The following is a 12,227-nucleotide window of genomic DNA, read 5'->3' on the forward strand; positions in this document are numbered from 1 at the left end:
TAACCATTAAAAAAGGTGAAAGGGCGTAGATGCTCCCTAAAAATAAAACAATTACCCACCCATATCCTTTTACTTTCACGCCTCCAAACAGGGGCGGATGGAGCATTATAATTTGGGGTTCAATTGAACCCCAAACTTTCAATGCGGTGTACAAATTTATATGTAAAAATTTACTAAATTTACAATAAATAGTAGATATGAACCCATAACTTTAGAAATATAATGGTTCAATGCTAAAAAATTTAAAAGGTTGAACCCCAAGAGTTTAAATCCTAGATCCGCCTCTGCCCCCAAAACTATAATACTAATATGGTATATAAATATACTGATTTGGTATAATGAAGGATCATGTTCATTTAGTTAGAAGACACACTTTTCTAAAGAAAACCTCTATGATACCATCATCTTATATACATTTACTATGATGGTGTCATGGAAGACTATTTCAGTCTTGCAATGAGACGCCCCTCAACCTTCCATGATAGCATCGTGGTATATAAATGTACTGAGATGGTATCATGGAGGACTGCTTCAGTCCTTCTCTTAGTCTTCCATGATACCATCATGATATATAAATATATTGCGATGGTATCATGGAGGAAAGGTTTTGGGCGAGGGGGTATTCGGGTAAATATTTTGGGAAAAGGCATAAATTGACTCTTAAACTTGTCCCCAAAAGTCATTTTCACACTTAAACTACCCTGGCGACCCATCACACACCTCATTATCTAAAAGTGACATTTTTTACCCCCTAGAAGCAGATGTGGCAAAAACAAAAATTATAATTCAAAAATAGACAAGTAAAGTCAAAATTAAAATAAAAAATAATTTTTAAATAATAAAAAAATTAATTCCTCCACCACCCCCACCCCACCCCCTTCTCCTCTAGCTTCACGCCACCGCCACCCCACCCTCACTTCTCCTCCGTTGAGTCCACAAGAACAGAAATCAGACAACAAAGGGGAAGACAATCCTCGGATATTTTTTTATTTTGCTCCGGCGAACTACCGCCAGTTCAGTCTAGATCTTACCCATTTCCGGTGAGATGGGGTGGTGGGGTGGTTTATTGGTGAAGAAATATAATTATTGGAGGATTTCTAAACATTTAATAAGGAATTAATTAGTATAAATATAATTAACTAAAGCAAATCAAATGAATAAAGAAAAGGAAAAGAATATAAATTAAAAATTAGAGGATTTTCGACGTGGCTCCGACATGGCACTGACGTGGCGCTAATGTAGCGGGCGAGTGTGCAACACCTCCGTCTGTGCAACTAGTTATATGTGTATCAGGGAGTAAATATGTCACATCCCTAATGAGGAGCAGATGACGGCTCACCCGCGGTCGAAAATCACCTGACTTAATAGATACTTAGAACATCACATACCATAACTCAGAGAACACCTGCACGCAGAAAAGGCCCAACATAGAAATATCCGATAATTCAACACATATGTATATATGCAGACCGACAAGGTCGCCACAACATAAAGTATGTCATAAAGCCGGCAAGGCTATCAGAAAATATCCAAAACCCAAAATAAGGCCGACAAGGCCATACATAATATTTACATATCCAACTATGTCTATGAGCCTCTAAGAGTGTACATATGAACATATACTACACTAGCAGAAAAATACCAAAAGACAAAGAAGTCCGAGAAATGCACTTGCTAACACCGCCGGTTAGAAAGTCCTACTGCGGTCGCTCCTCAATAACCCTGTCAGTGCCTGCAGCATGAAATGCAACGTCCCGTGCAATGGGACGTCAGTACGGATAAAAGTACTAAGTATGTAAGGCTGGAATCAATAACATAAGTAAAACGGGGATACAAAGACAATAGAAGTGACCTGCCATTTGAGAACGTACAGTATACAATGCATGAGTTTAAAATCATATGCAAGCATATACATATATATAAATAGTATCATCATCATAACGTACCCGGCCTTTTCAGGACTCGGTGTGTAACGTACCGGCCCTTTCGGGACTCGGTGTGTAACGTACCGGCCGCTTTCGGGACTCGGTGTGTAATACCAACCCGATCGGTGGTTGCACAATAGGTGAAGTACCCGGCCGACTATAAACGCGGCTCGGTGTAGTAAAATAGTGCATACATACATATATACCATGCATAATGAGCCAGTGAAGTAACAACGGCCTTTCGGAGTGACATAAGGTCATAACCTCCGAATGAATTATGGAGCTCGTATCGAATCCAAGGAATTAGCTTAATGGTGATAAACATGATAATATGGTAAGAATCAATCAAATAAGTAAGGCAAAATACATCAAAGCATCCCTGAACTATACCCGAAAAGTCGATATCACACCTAAACTATACAGGCGACCTATTACACACCTGAACATCTAAAAACTGAATTTATTACCACCCTACAAACTGATGTGGCATAAATTATAAAAATAATTAAATAAGAAGCGCGTGTTTTAGTTAAAAATTTTTTTTAAAAAAAATCTAATCCCCACCCCAACCCCTTTCTCCTTCCTTTCTTCTTCATCTTTTTCTTTTTCATTCAACGTGAGTTACCCTCCCCCCCCCCGCCTCCTCCACCCTCACGCCACCTCCAGCCCTAGCCCCAAATTTGACCACCACCACGCCGCCCCCTTTCCCCTCCATCTTCTTCACCATATATATCACCAACACTAGATTTCCATAGCCACCACCTCCATTAATTTCAATAGCTACCATTAAACCCACCACCACCAAAATCAAAATACCAATACCAAATCTTAATACCAATACCGAATCAAAATCATAATCTATCAAGTAAAAAGAAGCAAGTGGATTACTACTAAATTTCTCGCAAAGTCTATTGGGTTGTGGATTTTTTTTTTAATAATGAAATTAGTAGGGGAGAAAGGGCGGGGGAAAGGTAGCAGTGGGGATGGGATGAGATTGAAAAAATATGAAGTTGAAGGATGAGAATGAAGAAGAAATGGGATGAAATGGGAATGGAGAAGAAATAAGAATGAAGAAGAAATGGGCTGGTACTACTACTGCTGATGTAATAGCAGCAGCAGTAGTAAAATTACTAATACTCCCTTTGTTCAAATTTATTTGTCCATAATTATTGGAGGATTGGTTGTGGTGAAATTGGTGGCGGATTGGTGGTAGTGAAATTGATTGCGATGGTGGTAGCGTATTGGTTTGGTTCCAGTGAAATGAGGTGGTGGTGATGAAGAAGAAGATATAATTATTGAAGGATTTTAATGGCTAATTAGGGATTAATTAGTGTAAATATAATTAATAAAAAAATTAAATGAATAAAGAAAAGAAAATAAATATAAAATTAAAATTTAGGAAATTTTTAAGGTAGAGCTGACGTGGTGCTGGTGTGGCGCTGATGTGGCAAGAGAGTGGGTTACACTTCCCATTGTGCAAGTGGTCATCAGTTTGCAGGGGGTAAATAATTTCAGTTTTTAGATATTCAGGTGTGTAATAGGTCGCCTGTATAGTTTAGGTGTGATATCGACTTTTCGGGTATAGTTTAGGGGTGCTTTGATGTATTTTGCCAATAAGTAAGGCATTAAGATTGAAATACATAGCATAGGAATGGAGTGAAGTTGTTATGCAACGCTTATGTTCATGTTCTAGTTGGATTCGTGCCAAAGAAAGAAGGAAACGAACACCTTACATACCTTATCCGTCAAGCCACCACTTAAAGAATTTCTTACACCGATGCTTGCCCTTCATCCGAACCTATATATCGAGAAATACATCTTTAATCATACTTTCATCATATTTCCATCAACTTATAAGCACTAATTATTGAAGACTAATTTGGGTTACGAAAATTTGGCAGCATCTCCCCTATATCATATACTTCCTCCAAATACCAAAACAACTCCCAAACAATACCAACAACATCAACAACAACATCCTCAATATTCTACAAGATAAATATGTATATTCTCATCCAAAACTCTCTTCAAACCTCAATCCATAAACCAACAACATCAACACAACAAACTATAACTTTTATTCTTGTAAATATTCCTAAATCAACGTTGATAAAGAGAGAGATTCAATGATTCATACCTTATCTTTACTAAAGTAGCAAGATGTTCAATATTTACTTTGTTTTCAAGCCAACTCCAACACAGAATGAAATTATAAACGAGATTACACGTTGTCCGGGCCTTGATTAATACGGCGTAACTTGAATTTTACTCAAAATCCTCACTTTTTATGTGATATAAAAGAGAGTCTTGGTTGCTGAATTTTCTGGAAATTTTCAGAAGTTTTTGATGGAAAAAAATGGGGTTTTTAACCTTTTTATAGTGGCTCAAAGTCGGCGATCAGAAGCTTGATCTTCTTTCCGTTCTCTCAGCCTAAATTATAACGTCCATAATTCTTTACTCCGATGTCCTATCGATGAGCGGGTTGCTGCGTTGAAAACTAGACTCGACGAACTTCATTTTAGGATTTTGAAACACCTTAAAACTCCTAATATGCATGAAGATATACCCCTCCAAAGTTGATCCAAAATTCTATCCTTGATTCTGCCAACTTTTTTTTTTTTTTTTCAAATTTTTGGTAAACTTATTTTCCTTGATTTGCTTGGTCCCAGAGTCTTCCATAGCTTATTATATGAACTTAAACCCTCGTAATCATGAGATAGATGCATACAATCTCTTATATTCTAGGAAATGCTCCACGTCTACACTTAAACAACTAATGCCTAGTAGATTTCACGTACAAGACTACGAGGTGTAACAAAATAATATCACTTTTAAATATATTAGGTGTGTAATGGGTCACCAAAATAGTTTATGTGTGAAAATGACTTTTGGGGATAAGTTTAAGGGTCAATTTATGCCTGTCCCCAAATATTTTTTGACTGATTGGGTAAGAAGCGTAATTATTTTATGAGGGGCATGGGGTGGTGTTGGCACCTAATTTTGACCCACGATATTTCTGCTTAACCACTTCTATTTGTTGTGTCACAAACAGAGTGAAATACCAATTTCTGAGAAATAAAATGATTTTTATAAATTGTTTCGGTGTCATTTTGCCATTCCATTTGGCAAAATGTCATAGTATATGATATTATAGACCATTTAATTTTTTTGCATAATTTTCAAGTGTTTCCGGATAATTATATGATTTAAGAGATTTTTTTAGTGAAAATAATTATTAAATTAATTATTTGAGCTAAGTTCTTAATTCTGAAATACACATAATAATTATCCGACTCTGTTTAAGACAAGAAATTTAATTGATTAAGTGACACAAGAAATAGAATTGGGCATTCACATTTATAGAATGTTTTGAAGCACCCTCAAGAACACATTTCCCTAGATTATTGATTTCCTTGAGACTTAAGTTGATATAACTATTATCCCGTAACGAAAATTATCCTTTATATCCTACAATTTTTCTGCTTAACCCTAAAATGACTTGCAAAGCATGTTCGAGCGTTGGTGTTGCTGCAGATTGCAGCGATTGTACGCTTGATTCATACTTTGGGCGGTTTACTTACGATGATCTTCGTGTTCTTGCAATTGGTTATGCTGGGATACGGGGATTTTGTGAAATTTTTGAATCTATTGCTGATGATGGAAAGATTGACTTTATTAAATCCGAGTTGCTGTAAGTTTTTAATTTTTTAAACTATGATTTATTAACTTTTAATGTGTAGTTATTCTAAGTTCAACGTTGGTTTTTGTTTGTTGCAGGCGAATCCATACTGTGACCCAAGATGCTTCTGCTGCTGAGAAAGATGTGGAGATATATGGTAAGACTTTTGTTAGAGTAAACAGTGAAGTTACAGTATTGCTTTTATTTTATCTCGCAAGACTTTTGGAGATATTGAATCCTCTATTTTTTTGAAGCTGAGAAAGATGCTCTGCGTGGTGAGAAAGATGTTCCTGCGGCTGAGATTAATGCCCCTCCTGCTGTTTTAAAAGATGGGGAGAGTAAGACTTTTGTTTTCTGTTACTGCTGTTCTTGCAAAATATGAGATAAACAGTGAAGTTAGAGTAGGGCTTTTATTTAGAGTAAGACTTTTGGAGATATTGAGTCCTCTATTTTTTTTTTAAGCTGAGAAAGATGCTCTTGCGACTGAGATAGATATTCCTGCGGCTGAGAATGATGCCCCTCCTGCTGAGATCGATGCTCCTCTTGCTGTTTTTAAAGATGGGGAGGGTAAGACTTTTATTTTCTGTTACTGCTGTTCTTGCAAAATATGAGATAAACACCATATGAAGCAAATAATAACCAGATTCCAACACAACTTGGTAATATTAGTTTTTTAGTTGGTTTCTTGTATTATTTATTTATTTATTTGGTTTCATGACCTTTATTTTCAAAGGCCCAAGACCAATAATCAGAGTCCTCAACTCACTAAAAATTAAAAGCCTCAAGAGGCCCAATCAAACGCAAAAAATCAGATGCCCAATACATACTATGAAACCTTTGAGGCCCAATCAAACCTAGAAATCAGATGCCCCAATACAAACTATAAAATCCTTAAAACCCTAAAACTTAAACACCACCTCTGGAAAACACTTAAAATGGCATCCAAAAGCAGCTCCAAAGACCAAATGTGAAATATGCTCTGCGGTAAATTCGTTGAAGTAGTATCTTCTTGAGAAACAAATTTCCAAAGAACTAGCAATGATTTATGGTGACTCGATTGCTCATTAAAGCTAGTTCCATATATTGAGGCCCAACCCGACCCCTTAAGGGTGAGCCTTACCCGCTTCGAGCAGAAAGTAATGATTTAGGGTTTAGATTTCTAGATTACTTAGAGCAACTTCCACAAGATAAAAATTAAATCTAGTACTATAAATATTAGTTGACATTATGTTTACCAACCCTAGAAAAATATTTACTATACAAGTTTTAAAAGAAATGTAACTTTTCTTATGTTAAGAAAACTAAGAAAACCAAATAAGAATTTTGATTACATAATTTCGAATGTACTCCCCTCCCCTATATGCATGAAGTAGTGTAGATAAAGAAATCTTGTAGATCTTGTATTCTTATATATGTATTAAGAAATCCATTAAATAGATCAATAATCAGAGTCCTCGACTCACCAAAAATTAAAAGCCTCAAGAGGCCCAATCAAACGCAAAAAATCAGATGCCCAATACATACTATGAAACCTTTGAGGCCCAATCAAACCTAGAAATTAGATGCCCCAATACAAATTATAAAATCCTTAAAACCCTAAAACTTAAACACCACCTTTGGAAAACACTTAAAATGGCATCCAAAAGCAGCTCCAGCACCAAATGTGAAATATGCTCTGCGGTAAATTCGTTGAAGTAGTATCTTCTTGAGAAACAAATTTCCAAAGAACTAGCAATGATTTATGGTGACTCGATTGCTCATTAAAGCTAGTTCCATATACTGAGGCCCAACCCGACCCCTTAAGGGTGAACCTTACCCGCTTCGAGCAGAAAGTAATGATTTAGGGTTTAGATTTCTAGATTACTTAGAGCAACTTCCACAAGATAAAAATTAAATCTAGTACTATAAATATTAGTTGACATTATGTTTACCAACCCTATAAAAATATTTACTATACAAGTTTTAAAAGAAATGTAACTTTTCTTATGTTAAGAAAACTAAGAAAATATATATTGATATTTAATGGATTTCTTAATACATATATAAGAATATAAGATCTACAAGATTTCTTTATCTACACTACTTCATGCATATAGGGGAGGGGAGTACATTCGAAATTATGTAATCAAAATTCTTATTTCTTATTTACCATCGTCAATTCTCAACTAATTTCTTATTTTCTGGATTATGATGCATTTCTTCTTTGGACTATTCATCGATGTGGATTCAGCCAAGAGTTAATTTTTAAATTACTTAAGTATAGCTAATTAATATATATCACTAACTCAATTTATTATTTAACCATAATAAGTTTACATAATATGATATCAAATTTGAGTAAGTTTTTTCTAACTAAATACTACTTGCCTTTTTAGGTGTTCACAAAGTAGGAGCATCAGTCCAAGTGGAGTAAGCACTTTATAGGCATGATAGTGACAAAAGATTTTAATAAAATTAGATTTCTGACGAGAAAGGGAAAAAAGGGTGTGTAATTTGCTTAAAAAATGGTAAATAAACGAATAGTCTCCTAATAAAGTTAAAAGCACCTTGACTTAAATCACTGATTTGAGAGCACAAATGAATTCAATTATTTTAGAGATCCAAATCCTCCTTTTTTGGAGCTGCATCTTTCTCGACAACCACTACCTCTTTGCCTTTAATTTAGTTTCACATTGAACACAAGGTATGACTATCATGTTGAAGACTTCATGGAAAACATATCACACATATAAAACAACATCTACTTAAATCTAAGTAAACAACCAGTTCTCAACTGGACTAAAACTAACAAATATAAACCAAAATAAGCTAAAACATGATCATATTATCTAACTAAACAAAATAAATCCCTAACAACTACATCAAACATCTACTATTACAAGCACAATATCGCTGTAAATATGCTTCGAAACTCAAACTACCTGCAGTTTTAGGTGGGTTAGAAGCAACATCAACTTGTTGGTGCATGAGATCACCCCTTTTAGACAGGTGAGCAGAATCATCAAGTTTTCTGCAATAAAAGAGAGTAGAGAGTCAAAACAGGGTAATAATATAAAACAAAAATACTAAAATTAAAAACGCAAAAACTCACTTCAATATTTCAGGAATCCATTATGATCTTGATGAACCTGAAACGCTAAGTAATTGAGCGCGCAAGTGCTCAGCATCCCCAAAATGGAAGGCAAGCTTGAGAAATTCAGTGATGGTGAATTCACGAGTGGAGGAACGAGGGTAGGATTCACATATGAAATAGTTCAGGAAAATGCATTCCTTACTCTTACAGCAGAGTTCAGGAAAACAAACAGTTGTTAAACAAATTTCTTCAGAAAAGAAAAAGTACAAAAAAAAAAAAAAAAAAGATATATAAACCCTAAGAATAAACTTCTCTCCCTCTCCATCAGAAGTTTCTCTCCAACTACAGATGCAGTAGTAGGGTCAGCATGAAGTGGAGGAGGACGACCATCATCAGTTCCTGCATAATAATTAGGGTTCTTGAGATCTAGAATGCTAGTAGGTGATAACAAACTAGTCTAGGTGACATTTAACATAATACTTCCAAGAGGTAAAGCAGAAAAAATCAAAAGAAAAACATCAAAACAATTACAACAAATGAAAAAAACTATGAAAAGAAAAACAGCAGCCACCCACATGAAAAGAAAAGAAAAAAAGAAGTACCTGCAGCTTTAGGGGGTGAGCAACAACATCAGCTGTTTCAAGCATGAGCTAACCCATTTTAGGTGGGTCAGCAGGAGCATCAATGTCTCTGCAATAAAAGAGTGTAGAGAGTCAAAGTCATATTATAAAACAAAAGACAAAAAATGAAAACACAAAAACTTACTTCAATCTTTGACCAATCCATGTTGAACTTTAAGAAGCTGGAACACGGTCCAATTTGTGCGAAAGCTCTCAAAGACCTTTAAAATGAGCTGAGAGCTTGCAAAAGTCATCAATAGAGTATTGACGATCAAAACAATGAGGGTAGGATTCACAAATGAAGTATAAATGAAAACTACATCTCTAACAGGGAGTAAGGGCATCCAATGAAGAGCTAATTCTGCATTGGAGGTCTAACATCTGAATTTTAGGGTATTATCAAAATTTTAGGGTAAATGGATATTTTCAGAATTGGATTTTTTATAGTATGTATTGTGGGCTGGGTTTTAGGGTAAATGGATATTTTCAGAAGTAGGGTTTTTTATAGTATGTATTGTGGGCTGGGTTGGGCCATTAAAATGCCACTAATTTATGGTCATTAAGTTGGATTGGGCCATTAAAATGCCACTAATTTATGGTCATTAAGTTGGATTGGGCCATTAAAGGGCCTCCGATTATCCAAGCCTCCAAAATGATCACACCACTTTTGGAAATCTTCACCCGATAGATCATTAAAGTGATCACTGAAAACACATCTAAGACAGTGAGTCATGGGATCAACCAAAACATAGGCTTTACATTGGCAAAGAAACATTTTTAGGGTTTAGGGATTTTAGAAATGGATATTAAGGGTTTTATATTAAGTTTTAGGTTGGCTCTAGGTAAATGGGTTTCGGATTAAAGTATTGAGTAAATGAGTCTGTTTGACATATTGAGTTTTAGGGTTGGGTAAATGGGCTACGGATTGACAGGATTGAGTAAATGAATCTGTCTGAGATATTGAGTTTTAGGGTTGGGTAATGGGCATCGGATTGACAGGATTGAGTAAATGAGCCTGTCTGAGATATTGAGTTTTAGGGTTGGCTAAATGGGCCTCGGATTGACAGGATTGAGTAAGTGGTTTCTAGTGGAATAGTCAAAATAAGATACAAAACTAAACAAATAAATAAATTTCTACTATATAGAAATGGGAGTTTAGGGGACGAACACAATTGTTTCAAGTCGTACCTCTTGCATTATCAATATATACATTTTTAAACTGACCTGTGCAACTTACTGGACCCTACAACCTAAACTTGGAACACGTGTGCCCTACGTGTCCTGAGAAGCCATCCTGAACTTCATCTAGATTTCCCAAGATAGAGAACTGGAGGAGTTGTGATCATATCAAACTCCTGTTAGATGTCTTCAAAGGAAAGTTTTGGTCTCTTCATATTCAAAATTTTCAGCTGTACAGCTTTTCTTTTCATCATCGATCTCTGCCTTTTTTTTCTGCCCTATCTTTGTTTTGGTCTTGGCTTCTGAATTCATATCAATTTCTTTTTGACGTGGATCGTTGAGTTCTGCTTAGTTTATTTATCTGTGCTTCCTTCTTGATGAGCATGTAAACGTTTGATTCTTTTTTCTCATACAGATTATTGATCTAGAATTTTGCCTCTAAAGTTATATTTTCATTTATGGTTTATATTTCTTTAGTTAAGACATAGCTTGTCTAATTTTGATATTCAGTTTTTCTCTTTCATGAGGTTTTATTTGTGAATTCTGCTGCCTCTTTGGAATTTTCTGCTTCAGTACCCTAACTACTACTACTACACTAATCACGGGAAAAAAATAATAATTAACAAGGGAAGAGACATGATGCAACGAATGTGTTTGATGAAATTGCGCAATGAAAGGAAGATAGCTCCAACAAGTCCTTTAACCTCTTCTTCGCAATGAAACAAGCTCCTTATATAGTATCAGACACTGATTAGATCACTAAAGTTGACTTTTACTACTGATAACAACTTTGATTTTGTTGATCGGTAAGTTTCTATGAGATTTATCAACATTTTCTTGTTTGCTTTCATTATTTTCTGTGTTATATACTAGGATTGTTTTTATACAGTCAAATTACATTCGGCTCTTCCATCTGCATTGTTTAATTTATCGAGATGCAAGACTGTCACTGATAGTTTGCATGCATACAGGGAGAAAATTATGGAATCGAGGGGAATTCTAGAGCTGCAGAACAAACACTGATCCTAATCTACAAAGAAAAAGAAGAGGGGACATGGCAATCAAAGAAACACAATTGTTGCCAAGGTGATGCGGACTAATTGATATCTAAACATTAGTTAGGTATGGACAAATATCCAATATTTACGCTGGGTTATAGCTTTAAGTTGGAGATACATTCCTATGGGCATATGCACACAGCCCTATCAGTATGGCATAACAGAGCGACTATGTGTGTGCATGTAAAATATTTTTCTTAAGGATATTATTTCCCCATCATTCATTTGGTTGAACATACAGTAAATGAAATACAAGCATTGATAATCACAATCAATAAATAGTTGGAACAAAATATGATTGGAGTGGAATTAATTTTCATAAGTTTAGCAACTACAAGCTAGAAAATAGTTTCATCAATGAAAACGATTTCGCTATCAGAATGGAAGTTTTTATATACTCATACTTAAGATGTGTTTCATGTTAAAAGTCAATGTGAAATAATAGTCTACTCTCTAACTGGTTTGCAAATAATATTGAATTTCTGTCATGAACTTATCTGTAAATATTTTTTGCTATTAGTGCTAATTCAGGTAGTGCGGGATAGAGGTGAAAAAGGTATAAAAGACGCCGTTAGGCCAAGACTTCTAAGGAATTTCATAACTATCTTAGAACATATTGAGTTCAAATGGCCTAAGGGATATATGACGATTCCAATTGTGGAGAATAACTCAGGTTATTGCCAAGGCTTCTGC

The sequence above is a fragment of the Lycium ferocissimum genome, chromosome 6 (assembly GCF_029784015.1).
Source record: "Lycium ferocissimum isolate CSIRO_LF1 chromosome 6, AGI_CSIRO_Lferr_CH_V1, whole genome shotgun sequence".
NCBI classification, from domain to species: Eukaryota; Viridiplantae; Streptophyta; class Magnoliopsida; order Solanales; family Solanaceae; genus Lycium; species Lycium ferocissimum.